General features: G+C 39.1%; 1 long non-coding RNA gene across 12 annotated transcripts in view; it reads right to left on the minus strand.

Annotated features, from left to right (window-relative positions):
• Positions 1–25871, minus strand: part of LOC132366898 (uncharacterized) — a 78185-nt gene that overhangs the window by 15516 nt on the left and 36798 nt on the right. For 3 of the 12 annotated variants that reach the window (XR_009503574.1, XR_009503568.1, XR_009503570.1), the window contains exons 3-4: positions 4977–5186; positions 1792–1881 (exon numbers count right to left, since the gene is read on the minus strand). The exons of 1 other annotated variant lie outside the window; for it this stretch is intronic. This is a non-coding gene — a long non-coding RNA (uncharacterized LOC132366898). Of the gene's footprint in view, positions 1–1791; positions 1882–4944; positions 5311–20698; positions 20784–25871 lie in introns of all 12 variants that reach the window. 8 more of the 12 variants (XR_009503576.1, XR_009503569.1, XR_009503579.1 and 5 more) reach the window with 6 other exon arrangements.

Here is a 25871-nt window from a genome sequence, read left to right on the forward strand (position 1 = left end):
TTTTTCCTTTTATTGAGGAATTCTGGGTGTTCAAAACCATGTTAAGGTTTAGGGTTTCCCAAAGTGGACTTTGTAATTCTTAATCACTTTTATTTATTTATTTATTTATTTATTTAATAGCAACAGCATGGTTTTATTTTTTATTTATTTTTAAATTTATTTATTTATTTTTGGCTGTGTTGGGTGTTTATTCCTGTGCATGGGCTTTCTCTAGTTGCGGCGAGTGGGGGCTACTCTTTTTTGCAGTGCACGGGCGTCTCATTGCAGTGGCTTGTCTTGCTGAGGAGCACGGTCTCTAGGTGCGCAGGCTTCAGCAGTTGTAGCATGCAGGCTCAGTAGTTGTGGCACATGGGCTTAGTTGCTCCACAGCATGTGGGATCTTCCTGGACCAGGGATCGAACCCGTGTCCCCTGCATTGGCAGGTGGATTCTTAACCACTGCATCACCAGGTAAGTCCCCTTAAGCACGCTTAGTTAAAATTTGCCACATTACTAGATAGGCACAAAAATTATGATGAATGAACAGTCTTATTAGAGGCTATGGCTCCCATAAGGGCAGCGTTAACTGTATTTAAATCATTCACCATATTTTATACAGAAGATACTGAACGGCACGCCTGTAATGATGTGCCGTTTACCACTGGCCTTAGACTTCATGCCTAGCCGGGAGTATAAACAGGCCAAGGAGAAGGCAGTGGCTGCTTTTCTCTCCCCGTCACAGACGAATCACAGACAAGTAGACAGTAGTGCAATACTGAAAGCTCAGCTGTCAGAACTTTAGAATTACAACAAAGTATTTCTTGGAAACTGCAGGCCAGAAATGTACATACCTGCCACGAGTTTTGAAAATGTGGACAGCCTAACTTAACAAAATAAACTGACGGATAGTTCAATGAGTTGAACTAGAGACCAACCATGGTGGGACCCCTGACTGAAAGGATGTTCACTTTCACAGTGAAAGTCCAGCAGGGTCAGCACTTGTGAGTGATTATCAAGGCCATTTTACAGGAGCTTCTAGGTCTAGCAACACACACACACGCACACACAGAACAAACTAAATTTAGTGAATAGTTTGCTGAGGGGCTTTTAAGTGTTAGGAAGGGGTTTCATGGTAGCTATTCTTGTTAGTATTGAAAGCTAACTCTTAGACCAGATGGAATGAGTAATTTTCTGTAAAAGGGTCAGGTCGTAAATATTTTAGTCTTTGTAGCCTTTATGTTCTGTGTTGCAACTACTCACCTTTGTTGTTGTATGTGAAAGCTGCCATAGACACAACATGAAGACAGAGTGTGGCTGTGGTCTAATAGACCTTTATTTACAAAACACCTGGTTGGCTGTAGTTTGCTGCCCAGTGTTATAGACGGTTCATAAAATACATCTCATTTTTGATTGATGAAGAAAGAATCAGGTAGGTCTGGAAAGGCCTGGTATACTGAGTTTAAGGTTCATGGTATTTTTCATCAGCTTCAGGTGGACAGAAGCAAGGAAATGGAAGAAGGCATACAAATTTGACATCTGCTAAAACTATTTTAGGTGGAAATTTTTCCATTTACAACAGTTAAAAAAAAACACTGTGAAAAGCAGGTCTTGTATTGATTGGGGTCACCAGGAACCAAAATCCTTTAAGGGGTTGCAGGCCTAGACTATGTCTTTGTGTTTTACGGCCAAGTCCACACATCGTGATAGAGAATCCAGCGCATAATCCTCTAGGAAATACTTGTCTAAGATAGGGGAAACACCTTCCAATTCATTTCCCACATGGATCTCTCTCCACTTCTTTCGACAGCTATACCTCATTCACTCAAATGTTGAGAACCCCATGGTATTCAGCCTCTTGGGAGACATGGGAGGAGTCAGTGTCTGTTTGTTCTGGACTCTGGTTCTGTGGGAAGGGAGAGCAATATTATAATGGCCTTCATTCTCAAGTCCTCCATTCTTCCTAAGTCCTCCAACAGCTGAACGAGAGCCCCGAGCCACACACTCAGCTTCCCACAATGCCAGTGAAGGGCATCCACCCACGCCCCCCAAGTCCTGCAAGCCTTGGCCCCATCCTGTTCGCTATGCTTATGTGCCAGTGATCCAGCCCCAGGATTCAGGACCTTCAGCCACACCCTCCCTCGTCCTCTAGTCATGGACTGAAGATCTGGAGCACCCAGCTTTATATCCATCCAGGGCACTGTCTCTTTAGCCCTGCTCCCTCACTCTAATCCCCAGTGCCCCAATGTCCCAAATCTTGACAATGCTTCGCCCAGGACTGGCCATATCCCTTTGCCTCAGGCACTGAGTGATCATGCAGGGTCGATCTCCCTAGGCCCGAAGGCTTTGTTGGCTCAGGGGGATTTCCATGGAAAAAAGGAAAGAGTTTTCAGTTTTAGGAAATTAGAAAATCTTGAGTGGATAGATGGAAGAAGAATAGACAGGTCACTGGCTCCAACAGCTCGACTGGCAGTGTCTAGACCTTGAGATGACCCTGGGTCAGCTTTGGTGGGGATAGCTTGGGACTACCTGGAGATGGGGACCAGGGCCTTATAATTACCATGTTTCCAATAAAGCCTCTTGGCCTTAGCTGCATCTCCCAGAGACAGAGCTAAAGCCACAGGGAAGTTGTGCATGTGCACACATGCATGTGTGTACTAGTGTGTGTGGGGTGTGTTGTGTTCTGGGGTCAAAACAGAGCAAATGGCACCTCCTTATTCTAAGTAACTATGGTGCTGATTCTCTTCCATATGGAAACAAACGAACAAAAACCCAGTCAACTACTTTTTTCAAATGGTAGAAAGAAAGGAAAAAATTGTTTTCTACTAAGTCCACACAATCTCTTAGAGGCAGTGTAAGGCCTGGCCTATGGTTGGGCCCAGCCAAGCACAGGTAAAGGGTCTGTCTTTTCAGCCTACTTTGGAAGCTTCTGGGTTTCCTCACCAAGCCACTGTTTATTCCTTCCTGGGCCTCCCAGGAGGGTGGGGGTTTGGAATCAGCACTCATCCTTCCCTGTATCCCTGTTCCATCCCAGAAGGAACCAGACTGAAGTGTGCAAAGGCCTCTCAGAAGAAATGGTCCAGGAGGACAAGAGGTGGCACAAAGGGACATGTGGCTCCAGGATATAGGGTTTCCCACATAGGGTGTTATATGAGTCTTTGGAAAAAGAATTGGGTACTCATTTATGCTTTTAGACCATGAATCTCTTACTCCAATGGCTGCAGGGGCTGGACCTTTCCTGTTCATGAGAGGCCCAGGTCCACAGTGGGGACTGAGAACGGGAGCTTAGGCTAACTTTGAGATAGTGCTTGCCCCTTGGCCCTACCCCTAAAGTTCTTTGAGCTCCACTGGTTTTTGTCCTTCCTTTTAAATCTCTGTAGTGGAGGCTCTTGGAGGCCGGTAGGTGCCTTCACTGGGGTGGGGCACCTCTTCCCTGGTGGCTGTGAGTGTCGGTACTAATGGTTCACAGCTGCCGCCTTCTCAGGGAATTGCCCCTAACTAGGCACATACTGCCTCACTCAGTAACTCACCCGTCTGTGGTATCAGCCAGAAACTAGTGACTGGTGGTGCAGGTGAGGGTGTCAAATACAGCCCTCTTGTCTCCAGGGGGACCAACTCTGTTTGCCATTCATGTTCCAGAGGTCCCTTGGGGACCAAGCTGATGTTACTTTCCAGATCACATCTTTGCTTTGTTTTTTCCCCCTGCCCTATCCTGTCTTCCCCACTCCCCTGTTTATGAGAGCATTCTCTCAATCATTGTCCCATGTGTCCCGATTGAAGTTTTGCTTCTGGTGAGCCTGACCAATGCAGTTGGTCCTGGCAGTAGTCCTAAGAAGCAGATGAGATTGTAGAGATGAATCACCTTTTAGCTAGAGTCAAGGATGACCCCACGTGTAGTGTTAGATGGAGTATTCCTAATCCCTGGTATGCTTCAGCAGTGACTGCTGATGAGGAAGTGGAGGCACCGGACAGTGCAACCACTAGCATTGCAGAAGTCCTGAAAAAATAGTAACCAAGAACTATGGCATTAGGCAGCTGTAGCTTAGTGCCACTGCTGCTGTAGAGGAGATGGTGAATCCCAATCTCCCTTACAGGAGAATTCAGAGTGTGTGGTCTCTGTAGCAGCATGGGGTAAACTTTTCTCCCTCACAAGGCTCTCAGCATCCTCACATCAAGCCAGATGTGACCTCAGTTAAACTCATTAAACTCATGTTGCAGATCCCAGTTGTGTTTCTGGTGCATCCCACATGTAACAGTCATCAACTGTTTTTTTCTAAACATTTTTAAGCCTGTTAAGATTTTGCATTTATCAGCTGGCCTCTATGATTCATCCCCTCTTCCCTTAACTGAATTGCCTTGAGGTAATTATGAACAGTCCCAGGTGTTCGCTTAAGAATGGCTGGGTGTTCTCTTCTTATACCCTGTAAATATGGGTAGTAGCCACTCTGTAATCTTTTCAGTTTGGGGAAGAGAAGTGCTATAGGGTAGGTTTGGAGATCATGGAATTTGAAGCCAGATAACCAGGGTTCAAATCCTAGTTTATATGTGTGATCTTAGGAACAAGGTAGTTAACCTCTATGGGCCTCCATTTAGAAATCTGTCAATAGGGGAAGGATGTTGCAGATAATGGCACCCATCTCACAGGGCTGTTGTGAGGATTAAATATGTTAATAAATGTAAAGTGCTTACAACAGTGTTTAGCATGTAGGGAGTATCATATAAATGTTAGCTGTTATTATTTCAACTCACAGAACTCCAAATCATGACTCTTCGATTCAATATACATTACAGCCTGCAGTTAGAGAATGTTCTCTTAGCAAAGCTATATTTCATTCTTCCATCTCTTAAGCAGAATGGTTGGCTAAAATCTGAAATCACCCCTGCCTTTGAGGACTGCATAGAAAGTAGCAAAAGATAACACACCCAAGTTAAAATTCTAGATTTTTTTTCTTTTATCATTTCTCCTTACCTTATATTTTGTGTCCCAGGATAAGTACGTACCTGTTGATCACACATTTTCATCACCTTGTAATAAAGATGTCTAATTTTCTTGCCTGGAAGAACTGAATATTCTCTTCTACCCCCATTCAGCCAATTTTAAATATTGGGGTCTGCACCTCGAAATGCCATTTCCAGGTGGGTCATTCTTTACCAAGAATACAGGAAAGTATACGGCAGTGGCTTAAATATATTGCAGTTTATTCTTCTCACCTAATAATAAATCCAGGGTTGGAGAGACAGCTCAATGATGTGATGAAGGACCCAGGTAAGTTTTATCACCCTGCCACATCATCTTTGGAAAGTGTTATTTTGCTTTCAAGTGTGTATGATTGACCTATAAAGGACAACAAAAGTTGGAAGGAGCCATGCTGGATCAGGAAAACAAGTACGTTCTCAGAATCTCTCAGGTGGTATTTCATTGGCAAGTATGGTGTCAAACTGTAACGATTTTGTGGCCAGTGTTCAGAACAGAAACAAAGGGGGGGGGGGCGGTGTCAAACTCTAAGTAATTAAAGGGAAACACCTGTTCTTCTGTTTCTTTGCATTGTAGCTTAAAGAGGAAGAAGAGACAAGTGCACCCCAATGTTCACAGCAGCCCTATTCACAATAGCCAGGACATAGAAACAACCATCAGCAGAGGAATGGATAAAGATGATATGGTACATATATACAGTGGAATATTAGCCATAAAAAGCAACAAAATTGGGTCATTTGTAGAGATGTGGATGGACCTAGAGACTGTCATACATAGTGAAGTAAGTCAGAAAGAGAAAAACAAATATCATATATTAACGCATATATTTGGAATCTGAAAAAATTGGTATAGACGATCTTATTTACAAAGCAGAAATAGAGGCACAGATGTAGAGAACAGATGCATGGATACCAAGGGGGAAAAGGGGTGTGGGATGAATTGGGAGACTGGGATTGACATATATACACTATTGATACTATGTATAAAATAGATAACTAATGAGAGCCTACTGTATAGCACAGGGAACTCTACTCAGGGCTCTGTGGTGACCTTAATGGGAAGGAATAAAGAGGGGATATATGTATATGTATATCTGATTCACTTTCCTGTACAACAGAAACTAACACAACACTGTAAAGCAAATATACTCCAATTAAAAAAAAAAAAAAGACTCCGCATTCCCAATGCAGGGGGACTGGGTTTGAACCCTGATCAGGGAACTAGATTGCACATGCCGCAACAAAGATCCCGCCTGCCACAACTGAGACCTGGCGCAGCCAAATAAATAAATATTAAAAAAAAAATAAAACAGAAAAAAAAGGGGGGAGTGTCAAACTCTAAGTAATTGAAGGGAAACACCTGTCATTCTGTCTCTTTGCATTGTAGCTTAAAGAAAAAGAATGCCTGGAGGAAATACTACTTTTAGCTTCACTGTGGGCCAGCATGGAGTCAATGAGAGATCCCTGATACGAATTTTTGAAGTGTCACAAGAACATTTTCAGTAATGGATAGAACATACAGACGTAAAATCAATAAAGAAACAGCTAACTTTCAACAACATTATAAACCAAATGGACCTAAGAGCCATATATAGGAAATTCCACCCAACAGTTAGATATTATTCTCAACTATACATGGAACTTTCTCCTAGATCACATATTAGGTCACAAAACAAGTCTTAATAAAATTAGCAAGACTGAATTATACTAAGTATTTTTTCTGTCCACCATGGAATGTAAATAAACAGCAACATAAAAAAAGCTGGAAAATTTACAAATGTGTGGAAATTAAATAATATAATCTTGAGAAAGATTATTTTGTTTCCAAAAATGAAAAGAGAAATTAGAAAATATCTTGAGAAAAATTAAAATGAAAACAGTATACCAAAACATATGCGATACATCAAAAGCAGTTCTACAAGGGAAGTTTATAGTCATAAATCCCTAGATTAAGATAAAAGAAAAATCTCAAATAAACAACCTAACATAATACCTCAAGAAACTAGAAAAAAAGAAGAACAAAGTAAGCCCAAATTTAGCAGAGGGAAGGAAGTAAAGAGCAGAGCAGAAATAAATGAAATACAGACTAGAAAAACAATAGAAAAGATTAATGAAACTAAGAGCTGAGTTTTTTAAAAAGGAAAACAAAGATTGACAAATCTTTAGCTAGTCTAACAGAGAGAGACAGAGAGAAGATCCCAATAAAATCAAACAGGTATGAAAGGAAACATAAAATGGATTCCACAGAGAGAAAAAGGATTATAAGGGACTGTTATGATTAATTGTATGCCATGAAATTGGATAACCTAGAAGAAATGGATAATTCCTAGAAACACACAACCTGCAAAGATTAAGTAAAAAAGAAATAGAAAACCTAAAGAGATCTATAACTAGTAAGGAGATTTAATCAGCAATCAAAAATCTCTCAGCAGAGAAAAGCCCAAGATCAGATGTCTTCACAATGAATTCTGTCATCATTTGAAGAAGATTAATGCCAATCTTTCTGAAACTCTTGCTTACTCCATTTGGGATACTCTAACAAAATACCACTGACTGAGCAGCTTATAAATAATAGCTCACTATTCTGGAGGCCGGAAGTCTGACATTATGGCATCATCACACTTGGATGAGACTATTCTTTCTGACTCATAGTTGGTACCTTCTCCCTGTGTTCTCACATCATGGAAGGGGCTAGAGGTATCTTTGGAGCCTTTTATTAAAAATAAAATAAGGGCACTAATCTCATTTATGAGTGCTCTGCCCTCATGACCTAAGCAACTCCCAAAGGCCCCACCTACTATTACTATCACATCAGGCATTAGGTTTTTAACATATGAAATTTGGAAGGACATATTCAAACCATAGCAAACTCTTGCTAAATACTGAAAAACTGTGAACTCTTCCAAACTAATTTTACAAGGCCAGCATTACCCTGATATCAAAACCAGACAAAGACACTACAAGAAAAGATAAAATATCCCTGATGCACACAGATGTTAAAAACCTCATCAAAATACTAGCAAATCAAATTAAACAGCACATTAAATGGATTATACATATGACCAAGTGGGATTATACATATGACCAAGTGGATTATACATATGACCCTGGGATTCAAGGATGGTTCAACATCCATAAATCAATCAATGTCATGATACATGACATTATCAGAATGAAAAAAACAAAACAAAACCCCCCCACATGATCATCTCAACAGATGCAGAAGAACGATTTGGAAAAAACTCAACATTCTTTCAGATAAAAATCCTCCATAAACTAGGAATAGAAGGAAATGAACATAAAGAAGGCCAAATATGAAAAGGCCACAGCTAATATCAAACTCAATAGTGAAAAAGTGACAGCTTTTCCTTTATGAACAGGAAGGCAAGGATGTCCAATCTTGCCACTTTTATTCAGCATAGTTCTGGACATCCTAGACAGATAAATTAAGTAAGGAGAAGAAATAAAGGACATTCACATTAGAAAGGAAGAAGTAAAATTATCTTTGTAGTTGACACAATTTTATTGGTAGCAAGTCTTACCAACTCCACAGAAAATGAATTCAGTAAAGTGGAAATACATAAAAATCAACATACAGAAGTCAATTACATTTCTACTCACTAACAGTGAAAAATCTGAAAAGTAAATTAAGAAAACAAACCCATTATCAACTTCAATAAAAAGAATACAATACTTAGAAGTAAACTTAACCAGAGGTGAAATACCTGTACACTGAAAAGTATAAAAAAATGATGAGGAAAATTATAGAAGACACTGATAATATGGAAAGACATCCCATGTTCATGATTACTATTTTTAGAATGTACATACTACCATAGTGGTCCACAGATTCAATGAAGTCTCTATTACAATCCCAATGGTGTTCAATACAGAAATAGAAAAAGCAATCCAAAAATTCATAGGGCACCACAAAAGAGCCCAAATAGCCAAAACAATCTTTCTAAGAATAAAGCTCAAGGGATCACAATTCCTGCTTTCAAAGCATATTACTGGGGGGTGGGGGGGGTGGTCAGAGAAGATGGCGGAAGAGTAAGATGCAGAGATCACCTTCCTCCCCACAGATACATCAGAAATAAATCTACACATGTAACTGCTCCTATAGAACACCGACTGAACGCTGGCAGAAGACATCAGACCTCCCAAAAGGCAAGAAACTCCCCATGTACCTGGGTAGGACAAAAGAAAAAAGAAATAACAGAGACAAAAGAATAGGGATGGGGCCTGCAGGGACCAGTGGGAGGGAGCTGTGAAGGAGGAAAGGTTTCCACACACTAGGAAGCCCTTTCGCGGGCGGAGACTGCGGGTGGCAGGGGGGGAAGCTTCGGAGCCACAGAGGAGAGCGCAGCAACAGGGGTGCAGAGGGCAAAGTGGAGAGATTCCTGCCCAGAGGATTGGTGCCGACTAGCACTCAACAGCCCAAGAGGCTTGTCTGCTCACCCGCTGGGGCGGGCAGGGGCTGGTTGCTGAGGCTCGAGCTTCGGTCGGATCGCAGGGAGAGGACTGGGGTTGGCGGCGTTAACACAGCCTGAAGGGGTTAGTGCACCACAGCTAGAGGGGAGGGAGTCCGTGAAAAGGTCTGGAGCTGCCAAACAGGCAAGAGACCTTATCTTGCCTCTTTGTTTCCTGGTGCGCGAGGAGAGGGGATTCAGAGCGCCACTTAAAGGAGCTCCAGAGACGGGCGCGAGCCACGGCTATCAGCGCGGACGACAGAGATGGGCATGAGACGCTAAGGCTGCTGCTGCCGCCACCAAGAAGCCTGTGTGCAAGCACAGGTCACTATGCACACCACCCCTCCCAGGAGCCTGTGCAGCCCGCCACCGCCAGGGTCCTGTGATCCAGGGACAACTTCCACAGGAGAACGCACGGTGAGCCTCAGGCTGCTGCAACGTCACGCCAGCCTCTGCCGCTGCAGGCTCGCCCCCACATCCGTACCCCTCCCTCCCCCCGGCCTGAGTGAGCCAGAGCCCCCGAATCAGCAGCTCCTTTAACTCTGTCCTGTCTGAGCGAAGAACAGACGCCCTCAGGTGACCTACTTGCAGAGGTGGGTCCAAATCCAAACCTGACCCCGGGAGCTGTGCGAACAAAGAAGAGAAAGGGAAATCTCTCCCAGCAGCCTCAGGAGCAGCGGATGAAATCTCCACAGTCAACCCTGCATCTGTGGAATACCTGAACAGACAACGAACCATCCCAAATTGAGGAGATGGACATTGGGAGCAATGATATATATATTTTTTCCCCTTTTCCTCTTTTTGTGAGGGTTTATGCTTCTGTGTGAGATTTTGTCTGTATAGCTTTGCTTTCACCATTTGTCCTAGGGTTCTGTCCGTCCGTTTTTTTTACTTGAAAATTTTTTTATCTTAATAAGTATTTTTTATTTTTATTTTAATAACTTTATTTTATTTCATCTTACTTTATTTTATTTTATTTTATCCTCTTTCTTGCTTTCTTTCTTCCATTCTATTTTTTCTTACTTTTATTCTGAGCTGTGTGGATGACAGGCTCTTGGTGCTCCAGCCAGGCATCAGGGCTGTGCCTCTGAGGTGGGAGAGCCAACTTCAGGACACTGGTCCACAAGAGACCTCCCAGCTCCACGTAATAACAAATGGTGAAAATCTCCCAGAGATCTCCATCTCAACACCAAGACCCAGCTTCACTCAATGACCAGCAAGCTACAGTGCTGGACACCCTATGCCAAACAACTAGCAAGACAGGAACACAGTCCCATCCATTAGCAGACAGGTTGCCTAAAATCATAAGGCCACAGACACCCCAAAACACACCACCAGACATGGACCTGCCCACCAGAAAGACAAGATCCAGCCTCATCCACCAGAACACAGGCACTAGTCCCCTCCACCAGGAAGCCTACACAACCCACTGAACCAACCTTAGCCACTGGGGACAGATACCAAAAACAACGGGAACTACAAACCTGCAGCCTGCGAAAAGGAGACCCCAAACACAGTAAGATAAGCAAAATGAGAAGACAGAAAAACACACAGCAGATGAAGGAACAAGGTAAAAACACACCAGACCTAACAAATGAAGAGGAAATAAGGCAATCTACCTGAAAAAGAATTGAGAATAATGATAGTAAAGATGATCCAAAATCTTGGGCTTCCCTGGTGGCGCAGTGGTTGATAATCTGCCTGCCAATGCAGGGGACGCGGGTTCGAGCCCTGGTCTGGGAAGATCCCACATGCCGCGGAGCAACTCGGCCCGTGAGCCACAATTACTGAGCTTGTGCATCTGGAGCCTGTGCTCGGCAACGAGAGGCCGTGATAGTGAGAGGCCCGCGTGCCATGATGAAGAGTGGCCCCCGCTTGCCACAACTAGAGAAAGCCCTCTCACAGAAACGAAGACCCAACACAGCCATGCATACATACATACATACGTACATAAAAAGAATGTAAGCAGACAAGACTAGCATTAAAAAAATAAAAAATTAAAAAAAAATAAAAAAATAAAAATAAAAAAAACAAAATCTTGGAAATAGACAAAATGCAAGAAACATTTAACAAGGACGTAGAAGAACTAAAGAGGAACCAAGCAATGATGAAAAAACAATAAATGAAATTAAAAACACTCTAGAAGGGATCAATAGCACAATAACTGAGGCAGAAGAACGGATAAGTGACCTGGAAGATAAAATAGTGGAAATAACTACTGCAGAGCAGGATAAAGAAAAAAGAATGAAAAGAACTGAAGACAGTCTCAGGGACCTCTGGGACAACATTAAATGCACCAACATTCGAATTATAGGGGTCCCAGAAGAAGAAGAGAAAAAGAAAGGGACTGAGAAAATATTTGAAGAGATTATAGTTGAAAACTTCCCTAATATGGGAAAGGAAATAGTTAATCAATTCCTGGAATCACAGAGAGTCTCATACAGGATAAATCCAAGGAAAAACACACCAAGACACATATTAATCAAACTATCAAAAATTAAATATAAAGAAAACATATTAAAAGCAGCAGGGGAAAAACAACAAATAACACACAAGGGAATCCCCATAAGGTTAATAGCTGATCTTTCAGCAGAAACTCTGCAAGCCAGAAGGGAGTGGCAGGACATATTTAAAGTGATGAAGGAGAAAAACCTACAAACAAGATTACTCTACCCAGCAAGGATCTCATTCAGATTTGATGGAGAAATTAAAACCTTTACAGACAAGCAAAAGCTGAGAGAGTTCAGCACCACCAAACCAGCTTTACAACAAATGCTAAAGGAACTTCTCTGGGCAAGAAACACAAGAGAAGGAAAACACCTACAATAACAAACCCAAAACATTTAAGAAAATGGGAATAGGAACATACATATCGATAATTACCTTGAATGTAAATGGATTAAATCCTCCCACCAAAAGACACAGATTGGCTGAATGGATACAGAAAGAAGACCCGTATATATGCTGTCTACAAGAGACCCACTTCAGACCTAGGGACACATACAGACTGAAAGTGAGGGGATGGAAAAAGATATTCTATGCAAATGGAAATCAGAAGAAAGCTGGAGTAGCAATTCTCATATCAGACAAAATAGACTTTAAAATAAAGACTATCACAAGAGACAAAGAAGGACACTACAGAATGATCAAGGGATCGATCCAAGAAGAAGATATAACAATTGTAAATATTTATGCACCCAACATAGGAGCACCTCAATACATAAGGCAAATACTTACAGCCATAAAACGGGAAATCGACAGTAACACAATCATAGTAGGGGACTTTAACACCCCACTTTCACCAATGGACAGATCATCCAAAATGAAAATAAATAAGGAAACACAAGCTTTAAGTGATACATTAAACAAGATGGACTGAAGTGATATTTATCGGACATTCCACCCAAAAACAACAGAATACACATTTTTCTCAAGTGCTCATGGAACATTCTCCAGGATAGATCATATCTTGGGTCACAAATCAAGCCTCAGTAAATTTAAGAAAATTGAAATCATATCAAGCATCTTTTCTGACCACAACACTATGAGATCAGAAATCAATTACAGGGAAAAAAACGTAAAAAACACAAACACATGGAGGCTAAACAATACACTACTTAATAACGAAGTGATCACTGAAGAAATCAAACGGGAAATCAAAAAATACTTAGAAACAAATGACAATGGAGACACGACGAACCAAAACCTATGGGATGCAGCAAAAGCAGTGCTAAGAGGGAAGTTTATAGCAATACAAGCCTACCTCAAGAAACAGGAAAAATCTCAAATAAACAACCTAACCTTCCACCTAAAGCAATTAGAGAAAGAAGAACAAAAAAAAAACCAAAGCTAGCAGAAGGAAAGAAATCATAAAGATCAGATCAGATAATAAATGAAAAAGAAATGAAGGAAACAATAGCAAAGATCAATAAAACAAAAAGCTGGTTCTTTGAGAAGATAAACAAAATTGATAAACCATTAGCCAGACTCATCAAGAAAAAAAGGGAGAAGACTCAAAGCAATAGAATTAAAAATGAAAAAGGAGAAGTAACAACTGACACTGCAGAAATACAAACGATCATGAGAGATTACTACAAACAACTCTATGCCAATAAAATGGACAACCTGGAAGAAATGGACCGATTCTTAGAAATGCACAAGCTTCCGAGGCTAAACCAGGAAGAAATAGAAAATATGAACAGACCAATCACAAGCACTGAAATTGAAACTGTGATTAAAAATCTTCCAACAAACAAAAGGCCAGGACCAGATGGCTTCACAGGCGAATTCTATCAAACATTTAGAGAAGAGCTAACACCTATCCTTCTCAAACTCTTCCAAAATATTGCAGAGGGAGAAACACTCCCCAACTCATTCTATGAGGCCACCATCACCCTGATACCAAAACCAGACAAAGATGTCACAAAGAAAGAAAACTACAGGCCAATATCACTGATGAACATAGATGCAAAAATCCTCAACAAAATACAAGCAAACAGAATCCAACAGCACATTAAAAGGATCATACACCATGATCAAGTGGGCTTTATTCCAGGAATGCAAGATTTCTTCACTATACGCAAATCAATCAACGTGATTACACCATATTAAAAAACTGAAGGAGAAAAACCATATGATCATCTCAATAGATGTAGAGAAAGCTTTCGACAAAATCCAACACCTATTTATGATAAAAGCCCTGCAGAAAGTAGCCATAGACGGAACTTTCCTCAACATAATAAAGGCCACATATGACAAACCCACAGCCAACATCATCCTCAATGGTGAAAAACCGAAACCATTTCCACTAAGATCAGGAAAAAGACAAGGTTGCCCACTCTCACCACTATTATTCAACATAGTTTTGGAAGTTTTAGCCACAGCAATCAGAGAAGAAAAAGAAACAAAAGGAATCCAAATTGGAAAAGAAGAAGTAAAGCTGTCACTGTTTGCAGATGACATGATACTCTACATAGAGAATCCTAAAGATGCCACCAGAAAACTACTAGAGCTAATCAATGAATTTGGTAAAGTAGCAGGATACAAAATTAATGCACAGAAATCTCTTGCATTCCTATACAATAATGATGAAAAATCTGAAAGTGAAATTAAGAAAACACTCCCGTTTACCATTGCAACAAAAAGAATAAAATATCTTGAAATAAACCTACCTAAGGAGACAAAAGACCTGTATGCAGAAAATTATAAGACACTGATGAAAGAAATTAAAGATGATACAAATAGATGGAGAGATATACCATGTTCTTGGATTGGAAGAATCAACACTGTGAAAATGACTCTACTACCCAAAGCAATCTACAGATTCAGTGCAATCCCTATCAAACTACCAATGGCATTTTTCACAGAACTAGAACAAAAAATTTCACAATTTGTATGGAAACACACAAGACCTCGAATAGCCAAAGCAATCTTGAGAACGAAAAATGGAGCTGGAGGAATCAGGCTCCCTGACTTCAGACTATACTACAAAGTTACAGTAATCAAGACAGTATGGTACTGGTACAAAAACAGAAACATAGAGCAATGGAACAGGATAGAAAGCCCAGAGATAAACCCATGCACATATGGTCACCTTATCTTTGATAAAGGAGGCAAGCATATACAGTGGAGAAAAGACAGCCTCTTCAATAAGTGGTGCTGGGAAAACTGGACAGGTACATGTAAAAGTATGAAATTAGAACACTCCCTAACACCATACACAAAAATAAACTCAAAATGGATTAAAGACCTAAATGTAAGGCCAGATACTATCAAACTCTTAGAGGAAAACATAGGCAGAACACTCTATGACATAAATCACAGCAAGATCCTTTTTGACCCAGCTCCTAGAGAAATGGAAATAAAAACACAAATAAACAAATGGGACCTAATGAAACTTAAAAGCTTTTGCACAGAAAAGAAAACCATAAACAAGACCAAAAGACAACCCTCAGAATGGGAGAAAATATTTGCAAATGAAGCAAGTGACAAAGGGTTAATCTCCAAAATATATAAGCAGCTCATGCAGCTCAATAACCAAAAAACAAACAACCCAATCCAAAAATGGGCAGAAGACCTAAACAGACATCTCTCCAAAGAAGATATGCAGATTGCCAACAAACACATGAAAGAATGCTCAACGTCATTAATCATTAGAGAAATACAAAGCAAAACTACAATGAGATATCATCTCGCACCAGTCAGAATGGCCATCATCAAAAAATCTACAAACAATAAATGCTGGAGAGGGTGTGGAGAAAAGGGAACCCTCTTGCACTGTTGGTGGGAATGTAAATTGATACAGCCACTATGGAGAACAGTATGGAGGTTCCTTAAAAAACTACAAATAGAACTACCATACGACCCAGCAATCCCACTACTGGGCATATACCCTGAGAAAACCATAATTCAAAAAGAGTCATGTACCAAAATGTTCATTGCAGCTCTATTTACAACAGCCAGGACATGGAAGCAACCTAAGTGTCCATCATCAGATGAATGGATAAAGAATATGTGGCACATATATACAATGGAATATTACTCAGCCATAAAAAGAAACGAAATGGAGTTATTTGTAGTGAGGTGGATGGAGTTAGAATCTGTCATACAGAGTGAAGCAAGTCAGAAAGAGAAAAACAAATACAGTATGCTAACACATATATATGGAATCTAAGGAAAAAAATAAAAAAGGTCATGAAGAACCTAGTAGCAAGACGGGAATAAAGACACAGACCTACTAGAGAATGGGCTTGAGGACATGGGGAGGGGGAAGGGTAAGATGTGACAAAGAAAGAGAGTGGCATGGACGTATATACACTACCAAACGTAAAATAGATAGCTAGTGGGAAGCAACCGCATAGCACAAGGAGATCAGCTCTGTGCTTTGTGACCACCTAGAGGGGTGGGGTGGTGAGTGTGGGAGGGAGGGAGATGCAAGAGGGAAGAGATATGGGAACATAAGTATATGTAAAACTGATTCACTTTGTTATAAAGCAGAAACTAACACACCATTGTAAAGCAATTATACTCCAATGAAGATGTTAAAAAAAATGTATATATATGTGTGTGTGTGTGTGTGTGTGTGTGTGTGTGTGTGTGTGTGTATACATACACATTGTCCACACAATGTGGACATACACATATACACATTGTCCAGGCATAAAAAGACTTTTTTTTTTTTTTTTTTTTTCATGCATGTTATCAATTTTATTCCAAGCCACAAAAATCCATTACAACTCTTAGTTTTTTCACTCATTCCATAGGCAAATATTTATCTCCATAGGAAACAGTTACTACATGTTTTTTAAGAGAGATGCATAAAAGATTTATCAACATGCTTGTTTGCAGGATGTAGAAATCCTGGAAAAATGATAAAATCTACATTATTATAAAAAGACTTTAAATCACTCTCTTAAATATTCCCATAGAACTCAATGAAAGTTTGGACAAAGAACTAAAGGAAATCAGGAAAATGATGCCTCACCAAGTGACAAATACTACTAAAGAGAATGAAATCACAAAAAGGAATCAAATATATATTCTAGAGTTGAAAAGTGCCACAACTGAAATAAGAAAGTCATTAGGGGGATTCATTAACAGATTTAAGCAGGCAGAATAAAGAATTGACACATTTGAAGAAGAACTGATGGAGACTATCCACTCTGAGCGGTGGAAAGAGGAAAGAGTGAAGAATAACGAGCAGAACGTAAAAGACCTGCAAGACATCATCAAGTATGACAGCATATCCATAATAGGAATCCCGCATGGAGAGAAAGGGATAGAAAGTCAGGGAAAATATTTGAAGAGATAATTGTCCCAAACTCCTCAAATATGATAAAATACATGAAAGTACATATCCAAGAAACTCAATGAACTCCAACAGGAGATCTACACAAAAACACTATATTAAAATTGCAAAAACTAACAACAAAGAGAATTTTGAAAGCGTCAAGGGAGAAGGCTGGTGGATTTCATATTCACGTGTCAAAAGAAAAACACTGTTAACCAAGAATTCTATATCTGGTAAAACCATCTTCCAAAAATGAAGGACAGCAGTGATATAGGTAAGATGGAAGAATAGGAAGCTCCAGGTATGTAACTCCATGAAAACTCTGAACTAAACAATAGAATAAAAATAGCTTTGTGGGAGCTCCAGAAACCAGTCAGTAATCTGAAGCAACAAAGTGAATGCCCAGTAAAGAAAGAGTCACTCTCAAAAGGAGAGCAAATTTAGTGACATTTTTGCTCACTCTTATCCTAACCCATTCCTGGCTCAATATGCTGCAGTAGAGTGAAAGCTGCCCAATTACTGGTCCTCCATTGGGAGAAAAGTAAAAGAGTGCAACTTGATTGCAATGTGTGGCATGCCAGGCAATGTCTGAGAGTCTGATTTCTGTCTCACATGACTCAGAGCTGAGATAGGAATAGTGGAATATTTTGTATATCAGATTGGTGGCTGTGAAAGCAATGATGGATTCAATGGCCCATGAAAACTTCATGGCAACTGTAGACCTGCACACACCTGGAGGGCAGAGATTACTGACAGAGGAATACAACAGAACATTTAAGGGCCAAGAAGACAGGAGTGAGGCTCTTGGGGAAATGAAACATTTAAAAGCAGCTGTGTATGTGGCAGAATTAGGGGGCTGTGGCTGGGCTTCACACACAGGCCCAGTGAAGGCACATCCTCATGAAAGATCTGAGAAGACCTTAAGTCTTTACACCAGGCTGATTAGTGAAGGTGTTCCTCTGCACGTATCCAGTCTACAAGGCTGGGAGATGTGGCTGTTTGTTTTCAATATGCAATTTTTGACAAAAGCTCACAAAACACAGAAAAAAACAGGGAAATGTGGCCCATTCAAAGGAACATAATAAATCTCTAGAAAGTGACACTAAAGAAACATAGGCTTCAGAGTTGCTAGATGAACTCTTGAAAACAACTGCCTAGGAAATCAGAAAGATGATATATCAACAAGGTGAGAATATCAACAAAGAGACAAAATTTATTTTAAAAAAGCAAATGTGGAGCTAAAAGTGTAAATTGAAAATTTCACAAGAGGGGTTCAAAAGCAGACTGAAACAGGCAGAGGAAGGCAACAGCAAAGTTGAAGACAAATCATTTGAAATTATTAGTTCTCAGAGCAAAAAGAAAAATGAATGAAGAAACGTGAACAGATCCTAATGGAATTATGGGAATCCAAAAAAGAAGACATTGTGGGAATCCAGGAAGAAAAAAGAGTGAGAAAACGGCAGAAACCTAGTCTGAAGGAATAATGGACAAAAACTTCCCAAACTGTGAAATACTTGGATAGAAAAATACAAGTTAAACGAACTGTAGGGTAAACTCAAATAGACCCACACTAAAACACATTATAATCAAACTGACAAAAGTAAAAAACAAAGAATCTTGAAAGAATCACTAGACAACTGAGTCATCATGTATTAATGATCCCAAATAAAATTTTTAGCAGATTTTTCAGCAGAAACCTTGCAGTCCAGAAGGCACTGGGATGATGTATTTTAAGTACTGAAGGAAAAAAAAAAAGCCTTATAAACTGAAAATGCTATATCGGCAAAACTGTACTTCAAAATAAAGGAGAAATTAAGGCATTCCAAGATAAACAAACCATAGAGGGAATTACTATCATTACACCTTCCCTACCAGAAATACTAAAGGGAGTCCTTCAAGTTGAAATGATAAAATGCTAGACAAGTAGCTCAAAGCTAGAAGAAAATAGAAAGTTCTCTGGTTAAGGTAAATAAGTGGGGAAATATAAAAAACATGAGTATTGCAATGTGGGTTGGTAATCACACTTTTTATATATTATAGAATTAAAAGTAAAAAAATTAAAAATTAACATAATTTCTATGTTAATGGATACACAATATATAAGGATATATTTTTTAACATCAATAACAGACGAAAGGAGTGGTGCTGTGAAGGAGTAGAATTTTTGTATGTTATTGAAGTTAAGTTGTTGATAGTTTAAAACAGATTGTTATGACTTTAGGATATTGTATGTAATCCCTGTGATAAACAAAAAGAAAATATTTACAAAGTATACAGAAAAGGAAGTGGGAAGGGAATCAAAATGTGTCACTCCAAAAAATAAAATAAAATCAGATAAACACAAAAGAAGGCAAAAAGGAAGGGACAAAAATTTAATGAAGCATACAGAAAACAAATATCACAAATGGCAAAAAAGTCCTTCTCTATCAGTAATTACTTTAAGTATAAAGGATTAACCTCGCCAATTAAAATGCATAAGCTGGCAGAATGGATAAAAACCAGAATCCAACTATAAGCTGTCCATGCTGTCTACAAGGGATTCAGTTTAAATTTATGGACATACACAGGTTGAAAGTGAAGAATGGAAAAATATCCCATGCAAATAGTAAGCAAAAGGGGACAAGGTGCCTATACTAATATCAGACAAACTAGACTTTAAGTCAAACCTCTTACAAGGAACAAAGAAGGAATGTATATAATGAGAAAAGGATCAGTTCTCTAAAAAAAAATAAAAATTATAAACATTTGTACCAGAGCTCCTTAACAGATGAAGCAAACATTGATGGAAGGGAGAAACAGTAAGAGTTGGAGACTTTGATAGCCTTCATTCAGAAATGGGAGAGAACAACCACACAGAAGATCAGGAAGGAAACAGAAGACTTAAACAACAGTATAAACCAAATGGACCTAACAGACACATATATACACAGCTCTCTACCCAAAGATAGTAAATTACAGATTCTTCTCAAGTGTATATGTAACATTTCCAGAATACGCCATATGTTAGGCCACAAAACAATTCTTAATAAAAGTGAAAACTATTGAAATCACACAATGAATCTTTTTCTATCACAATGGAATAAAAGTGGAAATCAGTAACAGAAGGGAAATGAAAATTCACAAATATGCGGAAATTAAACAGCATGCTTTTTAACAACCAATGGGTTGAGGAAGAAATTACAAGAGAAACTACAAAATACCTTGAGACCAAAGAAAAAAAATACAAAATACCAAAACTTATGGGATGGAGCACAAGCAGTGATGAGAGGGAAATTTATACCTGTAAAGGCTTACATTTAAAAAAGAATAAAGATCTCATATCCACAATCGAACATCTTCCTTAAGGAAGTAGAAAAAACTTAACCCAAGGCCAGCCACTTTCCCAAGGTGGGAAAAATAATAAATATTACAGCATACATAAACAAAACAGAAAAACAATATGGAAAGTCAATGAAACCAGGAGTCGGTTATTAGAAAAGACCAACAGGTACCTCAAGATGGACACAGAAGAGACTCCTGAATTTCCCTCCTTCCATGGATGCACTGAATATACAGCTACACACAGATCAATTCCTTCTGAAAGATATCAAGAAACTAACTTTAGTGACTCCTACACATTGGGAAACTGAGAAAATACCCACAAGGAAATGTGTAGGAAAGGATGAGACACACTCTTACTATAAACCCCACCCAAGAACAGTGCCTTATAATCTTTCTGAAACCACCAACTCCTAGCCTCTTCCCAATTAGCGCAGTGTTTGCACCACATTTCTAATGTCCCAAATTTTAAGGCTGCCGCCTGAGGGATGGGCCCCCAAATCATCTAGCTCGGAGAGCCAAAAGAGCTTCCCTTCACAAGTCCCATGGTATTAGAGCAAACAAATAAGCAGTTTTTACAAGGTGCTTGAGCACTCCCTCTGGCTATCTCCCCAAGCTCAGAGCAGAGGGAACACACACAAGTGCTTATCTCCCAATTTCTTCCTGGAGGGTGTTGGACTACTTACTTTCCCAGCTACTGTCTCAGAGTCCAGCTTCTAATCAGCTTGCATTTCAGCTAGCTGGAATCCTGCCCAGAGCCCAAAAGAGCCAGTGGGTACTTACTCTGCCCTCTCTGCCCAGCTTCCTTCAACAATAAAGCCAAATCTCCTGCATGTCCCTGGAGGGAGCTTGTCTACACATTTAGAACCCTGACTTTTAAAACTGCCACCTGAGGGATGGACTCCAAAATAACCTACTTCTGAAAGTCAATTGGGCTTGCATTCCTGAGCACCACAGTACTATAGCAAACAAAGAAGCAGTTTTTAAATGGATGCATGAGGATTCTCCGTAGCTACACACTCAGACCCAGCATGAAGGGAGATGACAAAATAATGCCCATCTCCCAGTTTCTCCCTGGAAGGAAGTTATATATTTTCCTAGCTGCTGCCTGTGGTTCTGGCTTCCAGTTAGTCAGCATGTGGAAGCTCACTGGGATCCTTTTGTGAGCCAGGTAAAGCTGGTGGGCATGTCCCCTGCTATCTCCCCCAGCTCCAAGTAGGACCAAATTTTTATCTTCTCTCCTGGAAGGAGCTTGTCCACACATCTAGCACCACAGTTTTCAACTGCCACCTAAGGGACTAGCCCCCAATTCACCTAGCTCTGGGAGCTGAAAGGGCTCAGCCTTCATGAGTCCCTGGGACCACTAAAAACAAAGGCTGTTTTACTTGGACAGAGAAGCATTCAGAGCAACTATTTCCCTTGGCTTAGCACAGAGTGAGGAAGAAAAAACTCTTCCAGCTCTGGATTCTTCTTCATAGGGGCTAGACTACATATGTCATATTCTGACTTTTCCAGCTCCTGCCTGATAATTGGGCTTCCAATTAACCTGCATCAGGGAGTTAAAGTGGCAGGCAACTGGCAGTTGTCCAGAAGCCTAAACAGGCATATGAGCATTAACCATATCTTTGAGGACACTGATGGGTCTTGGAACACCCTCAACTACTGGAAGTCACTAAGAACAAAGACAATGATTTCAACAACCAGGCCAGGCTGATTAAGGAGGTTCATATCCTATACAAGGCCAACCTGTCAAAACTGGGAAAAGTGGCTGTTTTATACAAAAACCAACACAGAGAGGCAAGGAAAGTAAAGAAACAGGGATGTTTCAAACAAATAAACAGATCTCTAGGAGCTGACCTTAATGAAGTGGATATAAGTGAATTACCCAACAGAGAGTTCAAAATAATGGTAATAAAGAGGCTTACTGACGTCAGGAGAATAAAGCATGAACAAAGTGTGAGTTTCAACAAAGAGACACAAAATATTAAGGAGTACCAAACAGAAATCACAGATTTCAAGAATAAATGAACTGAAAAATTCAATACAGGGCTTCACAAGCAGACTAGACCAAATGGAAGAAAGAATCAGACAAGGCAGTGGAAGTCATCTAATCAAAAGAGCAAAAAGAAAGAAGAATAGAAAAAAGTGAAGATCACATAAGGGACACCAGTAAGTGGATCAATATATGCATTACAGGTCTTCAAGAAAGAGAAGGAAAGAAAGGGCAGAAAGCATATTCAAAGAAATAATGCCTAAAACCTTCCCTAATGTGGGGAAAGAAAGAGATATCGAGATCGAGGAAGCCCAAAAACTTCCCAAGAAGATTAATCCAAAAATATCACACATAGACACACTATAATGAAATTATCAGAAGTTAAAGACAGAACCATAAAAGCAAGAAGAGAAAAGCCACTTGTTTATACATGGGAATCCCCATAAGATTAACAGAGTTTTCAGCAAAAATATTGCAGCCCATAAGGGATAGGAATGATATATTCAAAGTGTGCAAAGAAAAAAAAAAACTGTCAAGAATACTCTATCCAGCAAACTTGTCCTTTAGAATTGGAGAGACAGAGTTTTCATAAACAAACAAAAGCGGAAGGAGTTTATACAAAAGTTGTTAAAAGTCTTCAATCTGAAATGAAAGCATGCTAATTGATTATGAACATGAAAATCCATGAAAGTATAAAACTCATGGGCCAAAAGATAGTTAAGTTCAGAATACTCTAATATGGTGATGGTGATGGGTAAATCTCTTATAACTTTAGTATAAAAGTTAAAGACAAGAACAACTATAACTGCAATAATTTTTTAATGGATTCACAATATAAAAAGATATGAATTGTGACATCAAAGCATAAAATAAGGAGAGTGTAAAATTGTAGCGCTTTTGTGTGTATTCAAAATTAAGTTGTTATCACCTTAAAATAGTATGTCATAACCCTAAGAGGTTGTATGAAAGGCTCACGATAACAAAGAATCAAAAACCTTTAGTAGATGCCCAAAAAAGAGACAAGAATCAAAGCATACCACAACAAATTATCAATTCACAAAGAAAGACAGCAAGAAAAGAAGAAAGGAGTAAAAGAATGACAAAAAAGCCAGGAAACATTTAATATGATGGAATTAGTAAGTCCTTACCTGTCAATGATTCCTCTATATGCAAATGAATTAAATTCTCCCATTAAAAGACATAGACTGGTTTAAAGAATTTAAAAAGAAGACCCAACTGTCTGCTGATAACAAGAGTCTCATTTCAGCTTTAATGACACACTCACACTGAAAGTAAAGGGATGGAAAAAGATATTCTATTCAAATGGAAACCAAAAGAGAGCAGTGGTAGCTATACTTATATAAACTTGAAGTCAAATACTGTAACAAGAGACAAAGAAGGTCATTATATAAAGATAAAGAGTAAATCTATTTATAACAGGACATACAATTATACATTTGTATTCCTCCAATATCAAAGCACCCTAAATTTATAAAGCAAATAGTAACTGACCTGAAGGCGGAAATAGGCAGCAAATCAGTATTTCGGGACTTCAATACCCCATTTTCAACAATGCATAGATCATCATCCAAAAAGAAAATCAATAAGGAAACATTGGACTTAAACTACACATAGTACCAGATGGAACTAACACACATATGCAGAACAGAAGAATACACATTCTTCCCAAGCATACATGGAATACTCTCCATGATAGATCATCTGTTAGGTCATAATATAACTGAAATCACTGTATCGTTTCCGACTACAATGGTATGACACTAAAATACATTATAGGAGGAAAATCAGAAATATCCCAAATATGTGGAGGTTAAACAACAGGCTCCTAAACAAAAGGGTTGAAGAAGAAATCAAAGGGCAATTGACAAGATATTTTGAGACAAATGAAAATGAAATACAATGTACCAAAATTTATGAGCTGCAGCAAAAACAGTTCTAAGAGGGAAGTTTATAATGATAAAAGTCTACATTAAGAAAAAAGAAAGGTCTAAAATAAACAACCTAAAAAAAAAACAACTAAAATACCTCAAGGAACTAAACAACATACTAAGCCTAATGTTAACAGAAGGAAGGAAATAAAAATTAGGGCAGATATAAATGAAACAGGGACTAGAAATACAAGAGACGACCACTGAAACTAAGAGCTGGTTTTTTAAAGGTTAGGAAAAAAAAGATGTGCAAGCCTTTAGCTAGACTAACTAGGCAAAAAAGAGAAGACTCAGTATTATCAGAAGTGAAAGGGGATATATTACCACACGTAACAGTAACAACAAAGATAAAGGATCAGAAGAAATTACTATGAGCAATTTTATGCCAACAAATTAGATAACCTAGAAGAAATGGATAAATTCCTAGAAACATACAACCTACCAAGACTGAATCATAAGAAAATAGAAAATATGAACAAATTACAAGTAAGGAGATTGAATCAGTAAATAATAAATCTCTCAACCAAAAATAGTTCCAAGACCAGATGGCTTCACTGGTAAATTCTACCAACACTTTAAAGAAATTAGCCATTCTATCTCAAACACTTCCAAAGAACTGAAGAGGAGGGAAAACTCCCAAACTCATTTTACAAGGCCAATATTACCCTGCTACCAAAGCCAGGCAAGCACACTACAAGAAAATAAAATTAATGCTCAACATCCTTGATGAACACAGATGCCAAAATCCTCAACAAAATATTACCAAACAAACTTCAACAGCACATTACAAGAATCATACACCATGACCAAGCAGGTTTATTCCCGGGATGCAAAGATGGTTCATCACATGTAAATCAATAAATGTGATATAGCACATTAATAAAATGAGGGATAAAATCATATGATCAGCTCAATGGATGCAGCAATAGCTTTTGACAAAAGTGAACATTACTTCATGATAAAAACTCAGCAAATTGAATGGATAAAAAAACAAGACCCATATATATGCTGTCTACAAGAGACCCACTTCAGATCTACGGACACATACAGACTGAAAGCGAGGGGATGGAGAAAGATATTCCATGCAAATGGAAATCAAAAGAAAGCTGGAGTAGCTATACTCATATCAGATAAAATAGACTTTAAAATAAAGAATGTTACAAGAGACAAGGAAGGACACTACATAATGATCAAGGGATCAATCCAAGAAGAAAATATAACAATTATAAATATATATGCACCCAACCTAGGAGCACCTCAATACATAAGGCAACTGCTAACGGCTCTAAAAGAGGAGATCGACCGTAACACAATAATAGTGGGGGACTTTAACACCTCACTTACACCAATGGACAGATAATCCAAACAGAAAAGTAAGGAAACACAACCTTTAAATGACACAAT

The sequence above is a fragment of the Balaenoptera ricei genome, chromosome 6, assembly GCF_028023285.1.
Source record: "Balaenoptera ricei isolate mBalRic1 chromosome 6, mBalRic1.hap2, whole genome shotgun sequence".
NCBI lineage: Eukaryota > Metazoa > Chordata > Mammalia > Artiodactyla > Balaenopteridae > Balaenoptera > Balaenoptera ricei.